The 23,838-nt window shown below is 40.9% G+C and overlaps 1 protein-coding gene and 1 long non-coding RNA gene across 4 annotated transcripts in view; both read left to right on the top strand.

Moving 5' to 3' along the window:
• Zfp277 (zinc finger protein 277) overlaps positions 1-23,838 on the top strand; it is a 130,745-nt gene that overhangs the window by 129 nt on the left and 106,778 nt on the right. The gene's annotated exons all lie outside the window — the stretch shown is intronic.
• Positions 3-21,931, top strand: Gm40406. 2 transcript variants are annotated; one of them, XR_872698.3, is made up of 2 exons: positions 3-18,252; positions 18,899-21,931. It is a non-coding gene; the product is annotated as a predicted gene, 40406 (long non-coding RNA). The 2 variants fall into 2 exon arrangements; XR_872699.3 differs by having other exon boundaries at positions 18,892-21,931.

Below are 23,838 nucleotides of genomic sequence, written 5' to 3'. Positions count from 1 at the left end.
GTGTGCTGTCCCTTAGGCGCGGGTGATCTGTCTTCCTTCTTCTGTGCCCGAGGTGCAGCTGGCAGCCGCTCAAACCTTTGAAGCTGGTCGGCTGGGAGACCACCTTGGTGCCAGGGAAAAAGCCGCGGGCGGGACCCAGAGATATGGGTTGGGCAGACGGAGGTTGCCAGGCTGAAGCTGTTTTGGGGTGGGAGCAGAAAATGTGAAGAGCTGCCTTCCCGGCCTCTGAGAAAGCTCCTTTGCTGTCTTCCGGTTTGGAATTCTGTGCTTTGCACTTGCCGCCAAGTGGGTGTGGGTCAGGTCTGGGTTGCACACGTGTGACTGTAAAGCTGTGATTAGCCGCTATTTCCTGACTTGTAGCCCTCGCTCTCCCCGGTTTGCTGAATTTGGCTCTGGGAAGGTGTTTTATGTAGTTTGGGACCGGTTTCCAAGTTGGAGACTAGTCACGTCACGGCTCTCTAATACTTATTTGCTGGTTGCAGGTTGTAGTCCTCTTCAAAAGGAAAGGATGTGTGTGTCTCAGGTATCATTTGGCCCTGTAGCCTGGGAGATGTTACATTCTAAGAGAAAGAGAAAAGAGAATTAAATTCACTCCAGCCCTCACAGAATATTTAAAATAGGGTTTTAAAATTCATCACAGCTACTTTGTATCAACCTGACTTTGCTGCTTTCTTCAGTTCCACTGTAGAGACCAAAAGTCAAACTTTCATCATAGACTACCTTTTCTTTTGGTCGCGCTCCACTCCCCACCCATTTTGTTTAAGTGTTAATTTTGGGGGTTAATTTGGGTTCTCAGTCCTTGTTGATGTTTTTTCCATTTAACCTTCACAGCTTTTTATCTCAGTAGCAGGGAAATAAAAGTGCAATTTCTTCCCACTTTCCATGAGTGAGATTCCTATCAATGGGTTTGCCATATATCCCGTACTTATGTTTTTCCAGATCACCAAAATTCCACATTTTAAGATATAAAGTTGGAAGCTTTAATAATTTGGCGGGGGGGGGGGGCGTTGTTTATGGTTTTTGTTTTTGTGGGGGTTTTGGTTGGTTGGTTGGTTAGTTTTGGTTTTTAGAGACAGAGTTTCTCTGTGTAGCTCTGGCTGACCTGAAACTCACTCTAAACCAGGCTGGCCTCGAACTCAGAAACCCGCCTGCCTCTGCCTCCCAAATGCTAGGATTAAAGGCGTGCGCCGCCACTGCCCGGCTTCTTCTCCTCACTGATAACTTTTTCTCACGGGTTAATTTATTTGAAAACTTGAAAATACCTCTAAAGCATAAATAATTACCTTACACTTAGAATTCATTACAAATATTTCAAGCACTTCATTCAGAGGTCTGTAGATTAAAAAAATAATAATAATAGTAACATCCACTACACAGTTCCACTTATAAAGACAAAAGTGATGCATATTTTATAACATAGTCCTTTATAATATGCATTGTATACCCCATTTTAAAATAAGAGGGATGATTCTAGTAAACTCAAAGATCTACAGCTTTCTTCTTCCTATTGTTTATCAAAGATACTTCTATATCAATTTTTTTGTTACATTTGTTAGTGAATACACTCATGTTCCATAGGAAAGATATTCCATACTCTAGCCAGTCCCCTGTTAGTAAATGTATAAAGTAGCTCTGATTTTCAATAGCATTACAGAGAGTGGATTTATATATATGTATAATATATTTGTCATATATTATATACATAATATAGATGGATAGATAGATGTTTGCCCAGTAGAGTATTAAGTTTGTGTGAGTTTTCCATGAATGCCAGTTTTCCCTGTTAAAAGTACTCATGAATATTTCCCAATAATAATCAAGTGTCCTTTACCCACTTAGTATTTTCAAAAAGTATAAGGAAATTATTAATCAAGGACCAGTGTTGAAATATGGTAAGCCTGAATTGGGTGACTAATGAAAACTTAATTTTAGGCTCCAAATTATCTTCCACAAAACCATTGAGCAGCAGTGAATTTTCAGTGGTTGTCACAAAAACAAACCCTCTCCTTACTTCAGAACTGCCCAGTATTATCATTGATTTAGACCAGTGACTGGGGGAGCTTCATGACTGATTCTTATGTCATTAAAATTCTCCTTTAATAATGGATCACTCTATGACTTTATCAGAATTCTTTTCAAATCCTGCAAAATGGGACACATAGTATAGGTGGGAATAATTGCATTAGGAGTAATTTCTTCTTAAGTTATCCAGGATGTCTTTCTCTGTAAAATCACAGACCTCTTTAATTTCTGGAAAACTGCTGCTTTTCAGAGGTTTCTTCCAATTCTAATTAAAATGTCAGTCTGTGTGTTTAATATCCTGAGACAAAAGGGCCTGAGGAGCCATTTAACAGAAATCCTAGCAGTTCTATAAAATCTCTGCTACAAGGAGTCACTAGGTGGAGTGCAGGCATATACAGCTCCCTCGCTGAGACCTCTGCGCTTCCAGGGGTTTCTTTAGTCCGTTCCTCCCCAAGTCCCTATACTGGTTGGTTCACCTCAAAATTATGTTTTGAGAAAAATCAAAAAGTCTATTTTGTTGTCAGTACAGATAAAGAAAGAGATGACACCAAGTGTGCACCTATCTTCCTTGCGTGTTCTCCAGTACACAAGAACCCTGGGGTGCTTAAAAGCCAAGCCTGGCCCCTTGTGCCTGAAACCCTAGCTTTGTGAGCTGGGAACAGAAGGATCCCAGCTGCTCTTTACTCACCTCTATGGCAGAAGCAGTGAGCTTCAGGTTCAGTGACAGCCTGAGGCGAATAGGATGGAGCATGAAAGAGGGGAAAACCAGATGCCCTCCTCTGGCCTTCCCATTCGGGTATGCAAGTGTGCAACACACACACACACACACCAGAGCACTATATGTTGCTATTTATTCTAATCTAGGTTTTAATGAGAAATGAGTCTGTAGTTCAGTGATTGACACTTACAGGAGGATTTTGTGACTAGGGTGATTTCTGAAGATGATGTTTGCCTATATTGTAAGACTCTGGCGGTCAACTTGGGTGTCTTCTCCAAATGAATACATAGGAGATCACAATGGTGGTGTTTGAACTTGGGGTGCTGGTCCTGCAGAGACCTTATGAATTTCATTGTTAGGTTTGTGGAAGGAGTTGTGAAGAGTAGCAAGTGAAAATCCTTGCTCTTGTATTCCATATTCCGATAAATGCTAGAAACCTAGGGAGCATCGTTGAGTCCCTTCTTGCCCACGGGCCCTGAATTTGATCAGTTACCAAGTCTTCCTCTGTTCCAAAGCAATGGAATCTGCCCTCAGTTCCCCTCTGTACACTATTCCCATTCTGTTTCTAACCCTGGGCATCACGCCTCATCCCCTAGCTCTGTCTTGCACCTCCCAGTCTGTGCTCCAAAAAAAAAGCCAAGACCTTGTTGGACTTGTTTGGTCTGCCTGATCCTGGCACAGTGTTAATATATAATAGATGCTTGAGCTAAACAGTAGTCTAGCCTTCCCAGTCGGAAAACCTTCTTTTGACCTCCTTGACACTTAACTTTACCCCTTTTAATCTTTTGAAGACAAATCTATTTGGGGGTCTGCACTGGGAATCTTCACTACAACTGGGCTACATGCCTAAGTAGGTCCTAACTTCTTTAGGTAATAGTTATTCTGCTTTTCAGCCTCATCTTTTTTTTAGCCCTCTTCCGTGTTCATATCTTCATTATCTGCATCTCTTGTCACACTCTAGTTACGTTAGCATCTGCACTTACCAAAGCCAAGCCTTATTTACTTTATATCTGTCAACTGTCAGAGCTGCACGCAATAAGGAGTAACAGTTTGAATGCTGAGAAGATTTTTGAAGCTTACTCAAAGTGTTTATTTAGCATGGCTGACACTTTAAGCAGAAGAATTGAAATAGAATTTTATAAAAAAAAATGAGGAAATGATTTGTTTGTGAAAGGTATGCATACCAACTAGAAATGCAAGTATCATCAGAAGACATTTTGTCAGAGCTAATCATGGTGTTTGCCTTTTATGTTGTTTTTCTGCCCTTTTTAAAAGTGATCTTCTAATATTATTTAGATAAGGATTAAGTTTTCAGACCTGCCACACGATCCTTGGGTTCTGCCTTCCATCATCTGTGTGGCTGGTTGCCAGTTTCCTACAGGCTGGTTTCTGGTCTCTCATATTTGGCATGGCTATGGAAAGGGGACTAGACTCTATTTGAGAAAAGCTGTATTTCAGTTTTAATTCTGGCCGTAAATAGCTATGTAACAGAGCGGTATGCTGCACATTAGTAAAAATATACACAAACACCAGCCTTGCAAAATTCCTGATTATTTCATTGAGTTACATGTCTATGAAAGATCAGTATATATTTATTCTATAAAGCTAGATCTTAAATAATATCGGTTGTTCTCATGATGAAGATACACCTCACTGAATAATAAAGCTGCCTGGCCTCTGATTCTGGGTGTAGGTAAGAGGCAATAAGTTGTGGTGAGACCCAGGGGAAGCTTAGGAATGCTCCCATAACTGCTGATGCCTGCTATACCCTCCCGGAATGTGGGGGCTGTCACAGTATCTGTCAGAGCTCTATGCTCACATTGTAACTTGTGTGCCCTGAAAGCCCTTTACATACCTTCTACACTGTTTCCACCCTACACAGCTCTGTCCCTTTGCACTCAGATACCCACACCACACGTCCTCCCGGACTCTCCTCTCTGCTGGGATGGCCTTGAGAGGTAGAGGCCTGAGGATATCACCGGGAACACGGTTGTTATATATCTTGCGTGGTACCAGGACCTTCTCGGAGCATCTTTTTTTATTTTTCTATAATACATGAAACCCAACAAGTGACTTCCTAGAGGAACCTTTATAAAAAGGGCTATTATAATAATGGAAGTGGTAATGATGGCTAACATTTGTGAAGTGCTAATTCCATCCCGCACTTACGGTTTCAAACCACTTACAGTATTTGTCTCATTTAATCCTTTTTATTTATAAGTGAGGAAAATGATACAAAAAGTGGTGCGCGCAAGGTCACACGGTTCCTGAAAGAGGGCTTTTACCCAGTCAGTGCACAAGTATAATAGTTTGACATGGTAACTGAATTCTATTAGGTGAAGTCTGAAGTCAACTTTCTTAAATACTAATATGTTCTAAAGTGAATGTTGCTATAGCAGGGTAGTGGAGGACAGTGAAAAGATCGAGGACAGGCCAACTGAGGATGGAATTCTGGTGACTCACCAAGCTCAAACCAACAAAGCTGGGAATCTCCTTCTGTAGCAATGGCAATATAACGGTCCTGCTGCAATGCAGAGATGACCCCGTGGGATAACACATATAGTAGCCTGGTCTTCAGGAAATGGCGACTGTTGTCATGGTCTGATTGTTTTCCCTACCTCCAGGACAAGTTCCTACTTGGTGGACACAGTATCATTGTGAATTTGTATGCAATTCTCTTCATGTTAACAAGAGTTCTGCATTCATATAAAACAGTAATGTCCTTTCCAACACACACTCAGGTTCCATCTAGAAAACTGAAAAAAAAAAAATGTCTGTTGGAGTCACATAATGGAAACCATGCCTCTAAATGCAGATCAGGGCACATAGAACTAGACAGTGGACGCTAACAGTCATCTGCAACAGCTGGATACATGCAGGCTTTAACTACCTATTCCTGGCTAATGTGGGCCCAGAATTAGGGTTCGATGTTGTCAGAGCATTTCCACTGCTGGGAGAGTAAACACCATGACCAAAGTCAATTTGGGGAGGAAAAGGTTTATTTCACCTTGTAGTCTGTCATCCAGAGAAGTCAAGGCAGGAACGTGGAGGCAAGAACTGATGCAGAGGCCATGGAGGAGTGCAGCTGACTGTCTTGCCCTTTGCAGCTTGCTCAGCTGGTTTTCTTATGCTGCCCAAGACCACCACAAAGGGCTGGGCCCACTTGCATCAATCACTGAGTAAGGAAATGCACTACAGATTTGCCTACAGGCTAATTTCATGGAGGCGTTTTTCAGTTGAGGTTCCCTTTTCCCAAGTGTCTCTAGCTTGTATCAAGTTGACATAAAACTAGCTGGTACTGCTATGGTTTATCTAATCAATACATCTACAGAATTGGCAGGTAACTCACAGGACCCGAACGGCTCGTCACCTCTTACTGAAGCAAGTAAGTTCTACTGACCTTCACTCAAATGTAAGCAGGGTAGCATTTTTTTCAGAAATAATAATAATCTCATTGATCCACCTTTGGCTTGTCTTTACATCTGATCCCATCATTGTGTGACGTGTGCTATTTGTTTGCAAAGTGTCCTTCTGAGGTTAGGTACTATCTTGGGCCATCAGGAACCCAAAAAAATGTTTTTTGAAGCTAAACAGGACTTAATCTTTTCTTTCTTTCATGTAGGACTCAGCATGGTCAAGTACTAGAATACTTTAAAAGCATTTGTCACATAGTTAGGCTTTCTCCATATTTAGCATATCTTAAATAATAAACATATGGAAGGAAATGTATGGAATAATAGTCAAGACTGGGTTCGATGTTGAATATTCTACTTTGTAACCAAGTAAACTTAAAAGAAACTTTTTAACCTCTTTGAGCCCAAATTTCATCAGAAAAACAATGGTGCCTCTAGTATTGTTGAGCACTTAATGAAGTGGTGTGTGTGAAAGCCCTCTGAGTCCCTTGCAAAAACAAATACAGGCTAGGAGGTGTTATCTGCAGAGGCATAGTGGGCACGAGCCTTGGAATTGAACAATCGGGATTGTTAAAAAAATACTGTGTGACTTTGAGCCAATCAAGGGACTCCCTTGCCATTATTACAAGTGAAGTAGGGTCAGGAGAGGAATAGGGTGTCACATTTATAATTCAGACCCTGTACGACAAAAAGTCCCATCCTGTTCTGTTCTTATGGTAGACAAAAAGCCCACCAGGTGCAGACCCCAAAGTCAAAGGAGCCATTGAGCTCTATTTTGGAGGGGGGCAGGGGGATGGGAGGGGGAAGGAGGGGTGTCTTAGAACAAAGGACAAGATTTCTTTGAGAATGCTATCCTCTTGGTGGTAGAAAATGACTAGACTGGGTCACTCCAGAAACAGCAGGAAAAGACCCACATCCCTTACTCCCCCTTTACCTCTATAAAAGCTTTTGCTTGCAAAGTTTGTTCTCCTTGTTTTATTTCTGTAGACACTGAGATCAGAGGACCTCGTATCTGGTCTCACACTGCTGCTACTTCAGAACTCGGGCTATACCTTTACTTATTAATTAGGTGTTTTTGTTTCAAGACAGAGTTCACTATGGAACTCAGTATGTAGGCTTGCCAGCCTGGAATTTGGACACTCTGCCTCCCCAGCCCTGGGAGGTACCAGTCTGTTTGTTTTGCATTGCTGATAACTGAACCCAGAGCATCCTGCATGCTAGGCAAGCATTCTGTCACTTACACAGCCAGCTCCAAACTAAAAGAAAACAAGGGAGGTCAGCAAAGCTCTGCAAGGACAAGTCCCTCCCTGGTATTAGAAAAGCCCATCAATCTAGGGACTGTCACATATTCCGTTTGCACTAAGTCGCAGAGACAGTATCATGTTGTGATGGCATTTGGGCTTGTTTGAGTAGTGATTGAGGACCACCTACTTGGCTTCCTTCTGTATGGACAAAAGAATAAAGAGAATTCTTTGACTTTGTCCATGGAGTCTGGGTGTTCTGCTCAGCATCCCTGTCTCAGCAGAGCAAAGCAAATGGTCCTTTCTGTTTCCTTGTTGCTCTTGAAAAATGTGGATACATTTAAAGCTATGATGTGTACTGACGTAGGAACTTACTGAAGTTTGTAAATGACTTTATTTGTATAAGGAAGGAAATTCCTATTTCATGGCTGTCTTTCTCTAATGCTTTCTTAATTCTTAATGAAAAGATGGCCTTTCCCATCTCACCTCTAATTAATGCTTTTATCTGGATACATAGATACTTGATTTTCCCCCCAACTAAGGACCTCAGAATTGTAATTGTGGTTGTTTATTTAGCACAGTCTTCTGTTGTATAACAGACTGCTCTTCACCAGTAATAGCCAATTAGAAAAGAAAATATCTGATCGTAATTACCATTAGAAAGCAATTAATAGCAGGAGCTGCTGTTGGGCTGCAGCATCAATTGGCTATCTTTTCTAAATCGCATGTAACTAATTTCCTCAAAGAAGAAAGAGAATGAGAACGAAAGGAAGGTGAGAGCCTGGAGCTCCTTGGAATTCCTCACAGACCAATTTATGAATGGCTCTTGAAAGCTTTTCAAGTCTGCAGCCATTGATGAGAGGAAGTCTTGCTAATAACTGACTGGGACACTCACTGAGTTATTTTTCTAGCAGCAATAGAAAAATCCATAGAAAATAGGAATTAGTGAAGACAAAGGCTGGGAGTCTTGATCCCATTCCTGCTTCTGACTGATTTCATAGCCATTTGTACCCCTGGTCAAGGTTCCCTGGTTGTAAATGAGAACACAAGCGTGTGTCAGGGTTCTTTCACGTAAATCTTACATATATCACTTTTTAAAAAGTCATTGAGTTTACATTTCCTGGGTTCTGCAAAAAGCACACATCAGAGTGTTTCCTCAAGAATAAATTCCACATTTGACGTTCATTAATCAGTTGTGTCAGGTTAGAAAATTAGCTGAGAACCACTGCCAAGAGTTGACTTCTGAGTCCCTCACTCCAAGACAACATAAATTGATCATTAGATCGCTTCTAATCAGATTTAGGCAGAGCCCATCATGGATATGAATGAATCATCAACTACACATTCAGGAAGGCTTGCCTGCTGTAATAGGACATTTCTCTGTATAGAGCTGTGCTCAGGTCCAGATACAAGGGGAAATGGTGATTTATAGCCCAGAAGATTGAGGGTGTTCAAGGTTGGGAGGTAGACATTTCTGAGAGAATGCAGCAAAAGTAAAGGGAAATTCTTTGGTAAAGCTGACCAGGGTGATTAGGTTCATCTCAGGGCTGGTGGAAGGATGGAGACTTTGATCAGATATCAGGGTGATAAGCTACTGAGAACGTATGCAAATTCACCTAACTGGATTCCAGCTGAAATTGAACAATGCAGACTGGGAAGGACCAGGCTTCCATAAGGAAAGGTTACAGAGGGACGAGAGGTCTTTGTTGGTAGCAAGAGCATATCAGCAGGTAAACAGGGCTTTAGGGACAGGAATCGAGTTATAGGCTTTAGAGAAGCAGATTTAGGGGACCATGGATTCTGGGTGAAGTATCAAGTCAGTTAAGTTCTATAGATCAGGTCAATAGATGAAGGATCCAGTTACTAGAAAAAGAATACAAGTTGAGATTTGATATCAAGAAACTGGCTATACGACAGTAGCTAGCGTTCCAGACCTCTGTAAAGAGGAGGCCAAGTAGACTGAGTTGACACAAAGCCACTGTTATAAAACATAGCCACAGTGATGATGGGACTTGCTCATTAGTGATTCTTGCAGGAACCTTAGCACCAGACAGGACATCACAAATGGTCATGTGACCGGCTACTGAACTCCTAACTCTGAGTTCTTTAATTCTGAGTGTAAGCAAATTGTAAGATAACCCTACAGCATAAAGGGATAGCACCCTTCTTTTTGATGATCCCTACAGTGTAAGGAATTGTATACTGTGGCCTTCCTATTGCTATTATTTCTCTTGTGAAATGTTTGTTATTGACAGAACAGATTAGATTTATGTTCATAACTACCAGGTTCGTGAGCTATTTTTTTGTACCAGCAATTATCATTATTCCCTTAAAGAGGGCACAGTCTCATTTTCTGTTTGCTTTGTTGAATTTTGCTTTTCCAAACTCAATGTCTTTGCATACTAGTTAGGCACTCTTGTCTCTGAGCTAAGTATCCAGACCGATTTTCCTCTCAGTACTAAGTCAGCATACAACAGACATGCAAGCTTACCTTGTTTCTTTCTTTCTTTGTTTTGGGGACACAGTTTCTCTACGTAGCTCTAGCTGGCCTGGAACTCACAACATAGACCAGAATGGCATCAAGTACTTCCTATGTGTCCTAAGTGCTGGGATTAAAGACATATGCAACCGTGCCCAGCGAAGCTCACATTTTCTGAGAACCTAGATGAGCTAGAGATGAACTAAACCCCTTAGATAGTAGACTACACAGAAAGTCAGTTCTGTGCTGTCTTGTTCTTAAGATGTTTTTATAGAAATTTACTTTTTATTCATTGGGTAAGTGAATTAGCCAGAACCAACATTAAATTAATATGTTATTTATGCTTATAGGGACAGTACTCTGATTCCATAGAAGACAAGAAGGAATTATTTTTTTTACATATACAGAATTTCATGAGTGAACAATTTACAAATATAAGTTATGTAGCTTTGCTCCAGAATTTATTCTAACTTTATGGCTGTTCAGGAGGTAAATATTCTATTTAGTTTTCCAAACATTTAACTACCACTTTCCATTTATGAATTATACCTACTCAAGTTTTATGTATGCTAGTCTTCCATGGAATTTAATATAGGAAACTAGTCAGGGTCCTCTCCCCATTATTTATTAAGAATTTAGACATTCCAAAATGTTCTAAGAAGAGGCCTCCCTGTGCCTATGATAGGACCTCTGGGGTGGTCCCCTACACTGCATCCTGGCTTTGTGCCTTTAATCCAAAGTGTGAAGGCTGCTAAATGCATTTATATAAGAAATGGCATCTTTTTCTGTTGAATGATGTAGCCTTTTTTAGGAGTATTTCTTCCATTATATCTAGGAAGGTAAGAAAAAATATATAGAATATATATGTATATGTTATCTCTAAGATATAATAATTAAAAATTATAGGAATAAAACTACCATTTTAGCTCTATGAGAATACTTAATCTTCCAGTTGGTGCCTTTTCTTTCACTCTTTCCTTTCTCCTTTGCTTTTATATCCACACTGCTTAGAGTGCGCTCTACCACTGTCCTATACCTGCATTCCAACGTATTTAATTTTAATATCACCTCTTGCTACATTTACATTAAGACTTAACTATTGAACATAGAACAGAAAAGTTTTTTCAGTAACCCATGTTACTGAGTTTCTGACCCATAGTTTGGAGAACTCAACCCTGTGCTTTATTATATTGTCAGGTTACTATGGTTATTTAATGCATTATTTAAGTTAATAAAAAATTTAACCCACATTCTTCTATCAGCTTTCAATGACTTCAAGAATGTGAGTCCATTTTTAACCTATTTGTGTGTGACATCAGTGTCAGAAGTGTCTGTAGAACATTGTCATTTATGAATTAGATGATAAATCCAGACTCTCTTTGATGCTTGTAGAGGAATTGTTTGGTGAAAGGTTGTTTAAAACAGCTTTGATGTGATTCATAGTACCCGTTGTTATTCACGTCTGGTTGGCAGTCATGAGATCCAACTGGCAACTCTCCATTTCTTCAGGACTCACTCTCACTTTCATTAAATGTGGTCTCCTAGCAGACTGACTTAGGCAGCTTACAAAGCAAAGCAGGATGGCTCCCTTTTGTCTTGTTGCTCTTCCTGAAATTAGGTTTGCTGTATAGTTTGTAGTAATGCATTAGAAAATCAGCCTTGAAACACATCGTTCTTATGGTTATCAAGAACAGTTATAACTTTATCTGTGTTAGTTATCTGCAGGAGTTCAAATACACTCCCATTTGTGTGTGAGCTGATTGGTAGCTTTGTGGCAACCTAAGTTGTATTCCACAACTGCATGCTTCACTTGCCTTTTCCTCTTTCTTTTATTTCTTCATGTGTGCAGATGTTTCATCTGCTTGTATGTGTACACCACATTCATGCCTGGTGCCCTGGGACTAGTCACAGAAGTTTATGAGCCTCTGTTTGGATGCTGACAATCAATTCAGGGCTCTCTGGAAGAGAAGCCATCCCTCCAGCCCCAAGTGTCTCATTTTTGTTGTTGGTGGTGGTGGTTGCTTTGTTGTTGTTGTTTTGCTTTGTTTTTTGTTTTTTGTTTTTGTTTTTTTTTTTTTTTTTTTGAGACTGGGATTTTCTGTGTAGCCCTGGCTGTCCTGGAACTCCCTTAGTAGACCATGCTGGTCTAAACTCAAGAGATCTGCCTGCCTTGCCTTATGAGAGCTGGTGTTGAAGGTATGTGCCACCACGGCCCTGCTGAAGTGTCACTTTTAATGTGAAGTATTTCCTGAAGTCACAGCTGAAGTCTTTTTTTGGAGGCTTCCCCATAAACTAGTAGTTTTCTAGAAGAATCTATAACTACTTATAGAGAAGTGGGTTTTATTTGTTCTTCATTTAGCTTGTCACTATATTTCCTAAGGTTTCTCTAAATTCCCACAAACTGTGTGTCTTATCACATTGAAATGTGCTCACTCACAGCTCTGAAGTCCAGAAGTCCAGAATGAAGTCCCCAGTATGGCCACTCTGTTTCTGAAGACTCCAAAGGAAAACTGTCCCTGCCTCTTGAAGTTGTGGGTGGCACTGCGTGTTCTTGGTGTGGCAGCACAACTTGAGTCACCTGTCTTAGACTCTGTGCTCCCTTCTGCTGTTCACACTTCTTCCCCCTTCCTGTCTCTAATGAGGACATCTGTCATTACATTGAGAGTTCGTCATAATCTACTATGATTGGATCTCAAGACTTTTACCATAATTATGAATGCAAAGAACCTGTTTTAAAGTAAGATCACATCCTCAGGTGCTAGATGGTACATGCTTTGTGGGTCACCAATCAGGCAGCAGCATTTACTGAATATATGCACACAGGTAGCATCCTTTTTTTTTTTTTTTTTTTTTTAACTCTATAGAAGTTGGTGCTTAGAGCTTGACTTAGTAGACTTGGAACGTTAAGTTCCAATCCACTGCATCCATTAATATCAAGCCCTCATTACCAAATATATACAATTGTTTCATTGTGAATTTGCCATCATTGCCATTTTTACTCTACTTCCTGTTTATTTTTCAAGGTAGTTTGAGTGTCTACAGCATAATCCCAAGTCCTTTTGCTTATGGAGAAATAGTTATCAATTTGTCCTTCTTGTATACAGTCCCTGAAATCTAGTCTCAGGATGAGACTGAGAGCAGAATGTGCCAAGAACCCTGAGTTTGTAGGCAGAAGAATCAGGTTACTCACCCACAAGGAGATCTTGGATGAACATCAGCTTCTGCGCATTTGCTCTTTAATAAGCAAAACAAAAGTAATAATATTACTGCAAAGCGCTGAGATGATTGGGAATACTTGGCTGATAATTTTTAAAGATGTAAAGTTATATGAATGAAAGTTACATGAGTCACCGAACATGTGTAAATACCAAGCGGTGTGTAGCACTAGGGTGCAAACTGAAAGGCTGCCCCTGTAGACTTGGCCACAAGTTTGTCTCACTTGAGCAGTGTAACCAGCCTCTTCCTCCATTAAACTGTCACTTGCCATTTACTGAAAATGTGTACAGAGTAAGTTTGCTTTGTTGTTGATACAGAAAGAAATCGCCTTGAGAAATGTGCTAAGAGGACAAGACATAGTCTGTGTCTTCTTTGAGGTTATAATTTAACAGGGAACGAGATATGCTTAGCAAGAAGTAGGCTAAGTGCTGAGTGACGAACGGGCCTTTGCTTGGAAAGGGTGATCAGGGTGGCTTCCTGGGAGGCAAGAGACAGGTCGGAAAGATGTAGCCCCTGTGATGAGCACCGCAGCTGAACTAGGCTGACACCTTTCGTAAAAGCAAAGCAGAAGACCAAGATGCTGGCCAGGGGCCTGTCACAGGTTACAGGATATTTGACCATGCTGTGAACCCTGAGATTGATTTATTTACCGAGAAAACACGCACCTTGAATCCAAGACCTAAATAAAGTCAACCTCAGTCAAGAGGCAGAGCGAGGAACCAGCTGATAGGAAGTGACTATAAACAGAAAGGAGTGAAGTTGAGTTTGAAGGGTATTTAGGACAGCCCGGAGGAGAAGGAACTTAATTCCTTCTGGGTCTTTATCAGTAGAGTAGGAAGGTCAGCTGGATACGTTTTCTGCCTCTCAAAGCTAGCTGGTTTTCACCACAGCATCTGGATCCTGAGTCTTCATTGGCTGGGATTTTTAAAACAAGTCAGTGTCTCCTAAAAGTTGCAGCCCCAGAAGAGAAGCAACAGATCACAGCGTCTGATAACTAACTTCTGAGTTATCTAACATTCTGAACCCCTCTGTTGTGACTGGATGTTTCACAGACTTGGCTCCACTAGGATTGATCTCCACTAGGCTGAGCAGTCACCAAACCAGTTAGTAAATCTTCCCAGTTGAAAGACCACGCTGGCAATTCTCCCTAGAAAGAGAAGACTCACATTCTTGATATTCAGGGTTTGGATCTCAGCAAGTGTTTACTAAGCACTAATTAATTATGCATGCGCCAAAAAGAACAAGGACCCAATGCCTGTCTTGAAGGAACCCTGTCTTGAACGAACCATTTAGTTTCTAGAATAGGGGAGCCATGCGGAAGATCACAGGGTCACGGGAAGTGAGAACCAAGCAGAAGGGCACAGGAAGTAAGGGGTCTCCAGCTTCTATGTGAGGCTCAGAGACAGACAGTGGTTTTTGGACAGGACTCTGTCAGATGACCAAGAGCAAGTAGGCCTTTCCTCTAGAGAAGTCTCTGTCAGGGGTAGGGACCCCTCTGCCAGCATTTTCTCAAAGCCTGAATAAATAACAGGGCTGAGAAGGCAGTAAGGACTTCATTGAAAAGACCTGTGCGCCATGCAGAGCAAAGTGGGTTTTCCCTGCGTGCTGAGGAGGAGCAGTGGCGCAGCACAGGGCATGAGGACTCTAGTTAACAAATCTGTTGTTTCTGAAGTTTAATCTGATGTTCAGGTGAAGAGTTCTCCCTAAAGTGTGTGAGCTTTCTAACCCTGAAGCAGCCAGTGCCCCATACCCCGTGCCCTGTGACCCACCCCCGCTGGTGGAACCTTTGGCTACTTCCCTGCCACGGAGATATAGCTGAGGCTTCTCTGTTTATTCTGTTTATTCCTTCCTAGGCAGCAGTGAGTTCCACATTCGAGGGGTCATCTCAGGGCTAAGATCACAGTTAAGTCTCAGTGTAAATGTTCATTTCACTTACTAATGTTGAAATCTGTTCTTCGAATTTTCTTTATTTCCCAGATAAAGTAGCTTTTAGAGCCATGCTTTTCTTATCTGTAAGGAACTCATAGCAGTCACTGCCTCTGCGATTAAGATCCCCACGGGTCTCTCGGTGTCCTCTGCTTTGTTTTGACCCACAGCAAGTTTTTCAGAGTGTTCCAACTGTAAGAAGTCTCACACAAGACCTTGTGTCCTTTGGGGTTTGCAATAAGGAAACATGTGTGTCTTGATGCATATGTTAATTCTTCAAAAAACCTTTGAAAAGTTGTAGTAAAGTTTAGCATGCTATGTGAGGGGGCAGTGTTTGTCATTACTCTCTCCATTATTAAAATGTCCACACAAAGCTGCAGCTCTGCTTCTTGCCAGAGGATTGGCAAGGCCGAGCCACCCTTACCCAAATTCCAGAGATACCCAGGCTCCTCCTGAGTGCTTCTGCTTAAGGCTGGGCTGCATGTGCTGTGAGTTATCGCTGACAGCTCAGATGAATACCATATGGTCCTGATGCTAGATTGCAACTTTACAGATTTTTTTTCTATATTCCTGTTCTGGCTTTTCCCCCATTTTGGTAATGCATTTGAATAGGTCACCTCATGGCCTGCAAATATTTTCTTCAGCATGGTGTCGTCTTTAGTTTCAGAAGCAAGGAAGTGATCTATCCCCTCATCCCCCCACCCTCATCTTAAATGCTGCAATCAAGACAACCATGAAACATTCCTAATTCAAAGAACTTCTCAATCAACTTTTGTGCAATTTAGCCATACTTCCTAGTGTATCTATTTACCTCAAATGGGTCATTTTGAGGGGTTAAAAAAAATGTGTAGCTTCCAGTTTATTATACAAGAAATTGTTGCCAGGCAAAGGTGGCAGCACTCCTTTAATCCTAGACCAAGAAAACGAACACATCTCTGAGTTCAAGGCCACCCTGATCCAGTGGAGTTCTGGACATCCAGGAAAAACCCTGTATTAACCAAAAGAGGAGGAGGAAGAGGAGGAGGTGGTGGTGGCAGGCAGGCAGGCAGAAAGATAGGAAGGAAGGAAGGAAGGAAGGAAGGAAGGAAGGAAGGAAGGAAGGAAGGAATTGTTGTACATTTAAAGTTGTCTGCTTTCTCTAGTTAGTTCCCTTAGTGAAAATAGCAGGAGTATTTAGGATCTGTCGCCAAATATTAATTAATTAACTAATTTGTTAATAACCACCACCCCCTTTGCTGAGAGTTATTCTAAAGCCTTTGTGTGATATTTTAAAAGACCAAGCAGATGACTTGAGACCCACACGAGACCCAGGGAATTAAATAGCTAGGCGTAAGTATAATCTGGATCAAAGTTTCAGGGGGAAACAAAGGAACTGATGTATCCATCAGAAACAAAGGGTAGCAAAATACAACGTGACGGATCTGGAGAGTAAAACCGAGTGCCCTGCCTGGAATCACGCTAAGGGTAATTCTTCAGGCAGGAAGACCGACTTCTCCAGCATCTCCTCAGTAAAGCTGCCTGCTCTAAATCAAGGGAACACTTGGCTGGATAGCTAGCAGTAACATAGGCACTGAAACGATGGGCAAGGGCTCTCAGGATCACTCTGAGCCACAAAGCTGGGTTGTCTTTAATGGAAGATTTGTTGTTAGAGCAGTGGGGTGACAAATGTTGGCCACAGAGGCCGAGTCAAGAATGTACTCCTGCAGCTCTCCTGCATGGCTCTGGCAGGCATCTACACTGATGGTCGTTAGTGTCCTGTCTCCTGTTCTTCAGTGATGTCTGTTGATTCTGAGCCCAAGGTTACCTGAGTGTCCACTCCTATTATGTCAGCACATTTTCATAAAATGTGTCATATGTCCAGTCCACCGGCCCACATCCATATTGTCTCTTCCTTGTATCTTTTCTTTGCCCGTTTCTCTCTTAAACTCCTACGTTCCTTATGGCTTGGTTAAGATTTCACCTTCACCTTTTCTAGAAAGTGTTCTGCATCACTTCTTGTTTCACCCTAAGAGTAACCCATCGATCCATTCTCTTCCTTTCTCGATCAGTTTCTGAGTTCACTTTCCATGCGAGAGTTCAGACTGTAATACTCTTCACTCTTTTACATTGTGCTCAGATGGCCTGTAGGTGATGTGAGTTCCTCTTGACTTGGTACCCAGCCCTGGGATAGGATTAGACACCTATCTGCTGTATGTTCAGGGCTGAACCATCTTCTCCTTGTCTTTAGTGTGCTCTGTGCTGTGCATATGGTTGGTGTTTGTACTTGTCAGTGTGGGTGGACACATGTGTATACAGATACATGTGCATCTGGATGAAGTACACATAGAGACCAGAGATCAATACTGGAATCTTCCTTACTCACTCTGCACCTTTATTTATTTATTTATTTTATTTTATTTTATTTTATTTTATTTTATTTTATTTTGAGACAGGATCTCTCACTGAATCTGAAGTTCATCCATTTGTCTAGGCTGGCCAGCCAATGAGATTCAGGGTTCTCCTGTCTCCAACCAAATCCACTATGGACTGGCAGTGCTGGCTGGCATTATACCACCGTGCCCCATTGTATGTGTGTGCCTGGGAATCTAACTCAAATGCTTATGCTTATGTGGCAGGCAGTTTACTGACTGAGCATCTCTCAAGTGCCACAGATATACTCATAAAGACCTTCCCCCAGCCCTCCGTGTCACACCCTTGCAGAGGGAGAGCTTAAGAAGCACTGGCCTGAGTTCTGTGGGCTTGACTGCCCGTAGGACATGAGCCGTTTAGCAGCAGCCGCGGAGGTCACGGGAGTTTGTTCAGTGGCAGTGTCAGGGCAAGTACCAGCCTTCCTCAGTGGCAGAGCCGAGCCAGCACGGGCATCAGTATAGCAGCAGACATGTCATTGCTTCTGAAATTGACAGCTGATGACTCTGTTGTGACATTGTCATGCGTGTAGTATTCTGAGGTGTTATCTCTAAATATTAAACCACAGTTTCCACTTGTCGTATTTGAAAAACCAATGTTACTTTTTTTACAGTTGTATTTCCTTTGTAAAACTGTCAGAGTTCTCATATAAAACGGTGAATATAATTTCGACTGCTTATGTGACTGTGTCTTTCTGTCTTTCTGACTAGACTAATTGCTCTTTTGCCTTTTTAATTATTTAGGTATTTTTTAACTTCTGGAGCACAAGGTTTTCTGTTGTTCAGAATCACCTGCTGCTAGTTTAAACTACTTAATCTCTCTGGTTCACAGGTGGGTGGCCCCTGCTGTTTCTCAGATAGTACAAGGGATGAGGCAGCTAACTCACCTCCCCTTTCACAAGGGTTTCTCATAACCTAAATGGATCCCCAAAGCACACAACCTTCTGAAAGCCTCATGCTGGTGTTCAAGCTTCAAAGTGATCATTCTAGAAGAGCACGAGCATTCAGACTGCAGTCATGGCCAAATCTTCATTTTCATAAATGAGCTATCCTATACTGACAATAGAATAGGCCTAATCTCTGAAAATAAAGTACATTGTCAAACTTGGTTTGGTTTAGTTTGGTTTGGAGGCAGAGTTGTCTTCTAAAGCACAGACTGGCCTCTTCAGTGACAGTAAGCTGTGAACTAGAGACAGTTCCGTGCTGCTGCCCACAGCGCCCCGGGATCTATTCTATCCCCTCAGCCTTGGTGAGGCCGACTCCAGGAGGCGTCAGTATGAAGTAATCTAACATAGATTTAAGTATAGGAGTTAATAGAGAAGTGTTCTGTGCCTACCAAGCTGGGTTTCAGACTTCTAGAAGAAGCACACTCAAGAGTCTTTACAATATAGCACCTCAGAGTTGCTAAGAGACTACTCGCCCTCAACTCCTGTTACAAACACCTTATCTTTCCTCTTTTTTGCAAAATGAGGTTGCAGGGTGACACTTTATTTGGATTGGATTGGATTGGATTGGATTGGATTACAGTTTGAAAGGGTCCAGCCAGCCATGGCTAACAAGCCTGCAGAGGGTAAGATATGTCTCTTACTGTAAATAGAATTTCTAGTCTTACTTGTGAAATTACGGTTGGGAACGGAGAAGAGCCACACTTGTCTCACATGTGGGCCTCTGGCAGGAGTCATGCTACCTGACTTTCTTATTTGACATTTTTTTCTCTGTAGGAAGAATCATGGCAATATTCATAGCAAATGTGAGTTGCACTCAAAATCTCAACCCCATTTTTTATATATGATCTGTATTCAAATAGTAGATCACTGTTCACGTATAATTTTCTATATGATTTATATATTTTCTTACTTGTATGTAGCTATACCTAATTTCTGGTTTTAGTGTTGTGAATAGAATAGAAGCATCATTCATACATTGAACATTTGTGTTTTCATTGCAGGTACTAAGTCATTCATAGATTACATTATGACATCTATACATGTCTGTCTTGTACTTTGATAGCATCTACACTCCTGTCTCTTGTTCTCCTCCTTTCCCTCAGTACTTGGTTCCCTTCATCTTCCCAATAGTCACTCTGGTATTTGTGAAGCATTTATTTGTTGTTTCCATGGATATAAGAAAGTATATGATGCTCTATCTTTCTGGATGTAGGTTGTTTTACATAATGTGATGATCTGTGTCTACATGTTTTTCTGAAAATGACAAGATTCCACATTTTCTTTACCCAGGCTCTGTTGGTGTGTTGGCTGATCCCATGTCCTGATGCTTGCACATATTATGCCTCTCAGTGTGCATGTGAAGTCTCCTCTTATGTAAAGGAGTAGTGTGCTCCGTGCGCACTAGTAAAGTGCATCCCCACTGACTGTGTTGGGGTTTCTCTTTCCTCACAATTTTGCTAACATTTGTTTAGATTGGGAAGCGGGGGGTATAATTTTTTTCTAATTGCCATTATGACTGGAATGAAGTGGAATTTCAGTAATTTTGTTTGGAGTTCCCTGCTAACTAAGGATAACAATCATCTTTTTCTGTGTTTATTGGCCATTTGCACTGCTTCTGAGAAGTGCCTTTGATGATCATTTGTGCTTTTATTGATTGATGCTCTCATCAGGTACAGCGGTGAAAAACTCAAACAGAAACCAGGCATCAGAGAAGTTGGCTCATTGCTGTGAGACTTCACCATGTGATTCAGAAGCAGCCTAAGACATCCTGGATGCTATAAGCAGATCTTAATAGATGATTCCATTAGGAACCAACAAGACTAGTACCAATAGAGTAATGTTCTCTTGTGATTTCAGATGCTAATGAGGGATTTATCAGGAGCAGAAACCACGAGGGTTATATTCTGGCAAAGCATTGTTAATCCCACCAGGCAAGAACGAGACCCACTACCACAAGTTCTGAGCCAAATTTGAAATATGGTTTATTAAGTCCATGATCTTGGCCAGGTCCATACCTGAGATTCCCATTACTCAGGAGCTTATAAAGGCAAAACCTATAAGGAAGGCTCTATACTTCCCACTCTCATCCAATCAGGGGAAAGCATACATCCTGTTGTAATTTCTGCCTACATACCTCCTGCCTCTATGTGATCAAACACATCCTGTGCACTTGGGGCAACCAAGCTTCTTTATAGAAGCTAAAATGTGTGCCTTGTTATCTTATATGAACAATAGCCCAAAGAATTCCAAGAAATTATCTGTCCTTGGGCAAGTAGAGCTTACAGATTAGGTGCATTTTTGTTTATAAATCTCTTAAACACGGTAGTTTAAACTTAAAACATTAGCATCACAGCACTTGTCTGCATTTTGTCCCTGTTATGACACTTTTGGGAGAATAAAGTTAGAGGAAACAGGTGGAGGAAATTCAAAGGCAGCTAGCATTCTGCCTGTAGCATGGTTTTTGCTAGCTTCTTTTATTCACATATACAGTGAAAATTGTGAGCAAAAACCAGAACAAAATGAAAAATATATAGTTCGGTCAGAAAACATTATATAAATTTAAACTTAAGGCTTGCATGTTTTCTGAACATACTGCCATTAAAAGGAAACAAAGTACTTTGAATCATATAATATAAAAATTTTATTAAGGACATCTCAAGTATTATTAGTAAGACACACCCATCACAGGCTCAAGTGTTTTTGTTATTAATGGCTATGTGATTTTTTTGCTATGTGAGTTTTTTTTTCTCAGAAAGCTCTATCCCTAACCCTCCTACTCCTTTTCTTTTGTACTGTTTTTTTTCCGTGTGTGTGTGTGTGTGTGTGTGTGTGTGCACTTCATTGATTTTGTGTATGCTGTTATATTTTAAGAATAAGGATAATATGAACAGTAATTCTAGGACAGTATTTTTTATTCTGGTGTGTTTCCCTGCCATGCTGTTTTATTGATATTTACTTGGATCTCTGCTGTCCCTGAAATTTATTTTGGAGTGTATGCTAATATCAATAAGGAACCTGTTTCTATTTTTAAATATCTTCCACATTTTTCTTACCATTAACTACTGATAAATACTCTTTCTTTATTGCTAACAAAAGACTACTTTTGTCTCCTTATCACATAAAAATTTTCAGTATACCATAAATTTTCTTTCATGTATTGTGGAAACATCTTCCACGAATGAAGGAAGCTGTGTGCAGAGATTTCTGAGGACTCATGAGAAACTCTAAGTAAACGTGTAACTTCTATTTCTCCACAACATGGGTTGTTCTAGGAATGCGCTTGCAGGTCCCTCCCAGGTGTCGGAAATGAGAGTGGGTTTGCTTCAGATTACCCATTGCTGCTTACTTCTGTTATTCAAAACTGCTTCCATGCCCTTGTGACTGTATACAGCCTAGACTCATATGATCTTGCCTAACCCTCAGAAAAGAAATTGTCTGATGCTCTGAGTAAAGTTGCCTATTGATGAGACTTAAGCCCATTTCATTTCTAGGCCTGCTTTCCCAAGTTTACACCACCAAACAGAGAATAAAGCACGCAAAAAAAAAAAAAAAAAAAAAAAAAAAGCACAAATTATATGATTCTATTCATACCAGATGTTCAGAATTGAAACTTCCTTAGTGACAGAAACGTTAGCGGTTTCCCAAGACTGGCAGTTTTGAGGGTGTAAAATAATGTTAGGGTTGATTATGAAGTGTTGTTAGGGTAGAGAAAGTTAGGGTTGAATATGGATGGTAACATTGCATCTTTTTTTTTTTTAAACTTAAAATGTCAGAGAGGGAAATTTATTGAGATAATGCATGTGGAATGGATGTGAGCATACTCACAACTTTGTATAGCCATCACTGTAATCAGTAAACATTTTCACCCCTCACAAAGAAACCCTTTGCCCTTTAGTTATTCCCCATGTAGTCAGCTTTGTTGCTGCTATGACAGAATGGCTGCAGACAGAAGAAAGGTGTTTTTGACATTCTGCATCCCAAGGCTTCACTTGTGATTGTCTGCTCCCGTCCAGAGGGGTAGAATACCCAGCAATAGAAGTGTATGATGAGAGATGTTGTTCGCCCAGTAACCTAGAGGAAACAGAGAAAGAAGGTACCAGGTCTGTCTATTAAGTGGCACTCTCCCAGCAACTTGCCTACTCCTTACTCCTTCCAAAGTTTATACCGTCTTCAAAAACAGCAGCTCCCACTGCGGACCAGGCATTCAACATATGAGTCTGGAGAACAGTTAATATTCAACCCTAGCATTCTCTACACCCTCTAAACTGCCAGTCTTGAGAAACCACTAATCTTTCTGTCACTATAGATGTTTCAATTCTGAACATCTGGTATGAATAGAATCTTATAATTTGTGACCTTCTTTGTGGCCTACTATTTGTTTGTTTGTTTTTGTTTTTTAAGACAGGGTTCCTCTGTGTAACAGCTCTGGCTATCTTGGAACTGGCTTTGTAGAGTAGGCTGGCCTCAAACCCACAAAAATCCACCTGCCCGCCTCCCAAGTACTGGGAGTGCTACATTTAAAGGCATGTTCCACTACCACCCATCTTCATGGCCTATTTTTGTCTAACAGTGTCTTTTCTTCCCTTCTCCCAACATAATAGTTTTTATAGTTATTTGGGAATTATACAATGCAGCCTGCCTAGCAGACAGCGATGGGGCGAGGTGGGCCTGGTGGTGGCCAGTGGACTGGCTGTACTGGTCATGGTGTCTCTATTTCCACTTCACTCTACTGTGCACACCACTCCATTCTGCTATAGTTTTCAACTTTAACAACATCTTCAAGGTACATTTTGAAGTGTCTATCAGAGTTTTTCTTTAATTTTATATGTATAAGTGTTTTGCCTACATGTTTGTATGCATACCACATGCATATATACCTAGTATCTTTTGAAACTAGAAGAAAGCATTGGATTCTTTGAAAGACATAGAAATATTATAAGAATGTTTTCCTTTTAAGCCCAGATGTGGGATATGGGGCTAATCCAGATTGTCTAAAGCAGCTGACTATGATTTGCCTCGTGCTCTATCTAGCAGGGGTGTGATTTTTCCAGCAGCAGATAGTTTCTGTGATTGTATGATGTTTGGAATTCTGGGGGCTTTTCAGAGAATATATAAATGCTAGGACCCTGAGAGTTTGGGTGTGTTGTTGGTGGTTGTGGTTTGTTAAGTAATCTTGTGCAAAAAAGAATCCAGAAGAAATTTTAAATTTTAAAGAAAATTTTAAATTAAATTTTCCTGATGGTGAAAATCAAATTTGTCCCAAGGAACTTGATGCCCCTAATCAGCAGAAAGCAGTCTAATGATAAGAACATTCCCCCTCTATCTTTTTATTCTTTCCTGTCTAGTGTTCAGGGGTTGAAAGTGTGGAAGAAAAAAGAACCCACAAAATAGCCAAAAGAACCCACAAAGATCCCCTAAAACAATAGTTACAGACAGTTGTGAGTCACCATATCAATGCTGAGAAGTAAACT

The sequence above is a fragment of the Mus musculus genome, chromosome 12 (assembly GCF_000001635.26).
Source record: "Mus musculus strain C57BL/6J chromosome 12, GRCm38.p6 C57BL/6J".
Taxonomy (NCBI): Eukaryota; Metazoa; Chordata; class Mammalia; order Rodentia; family Muridae; genus Mus; species Mus musculus.
Note: the sequence above shows the minus strand (reverse complement) of the source record. Positions and strands in the feature narration are given on the sequence as shown.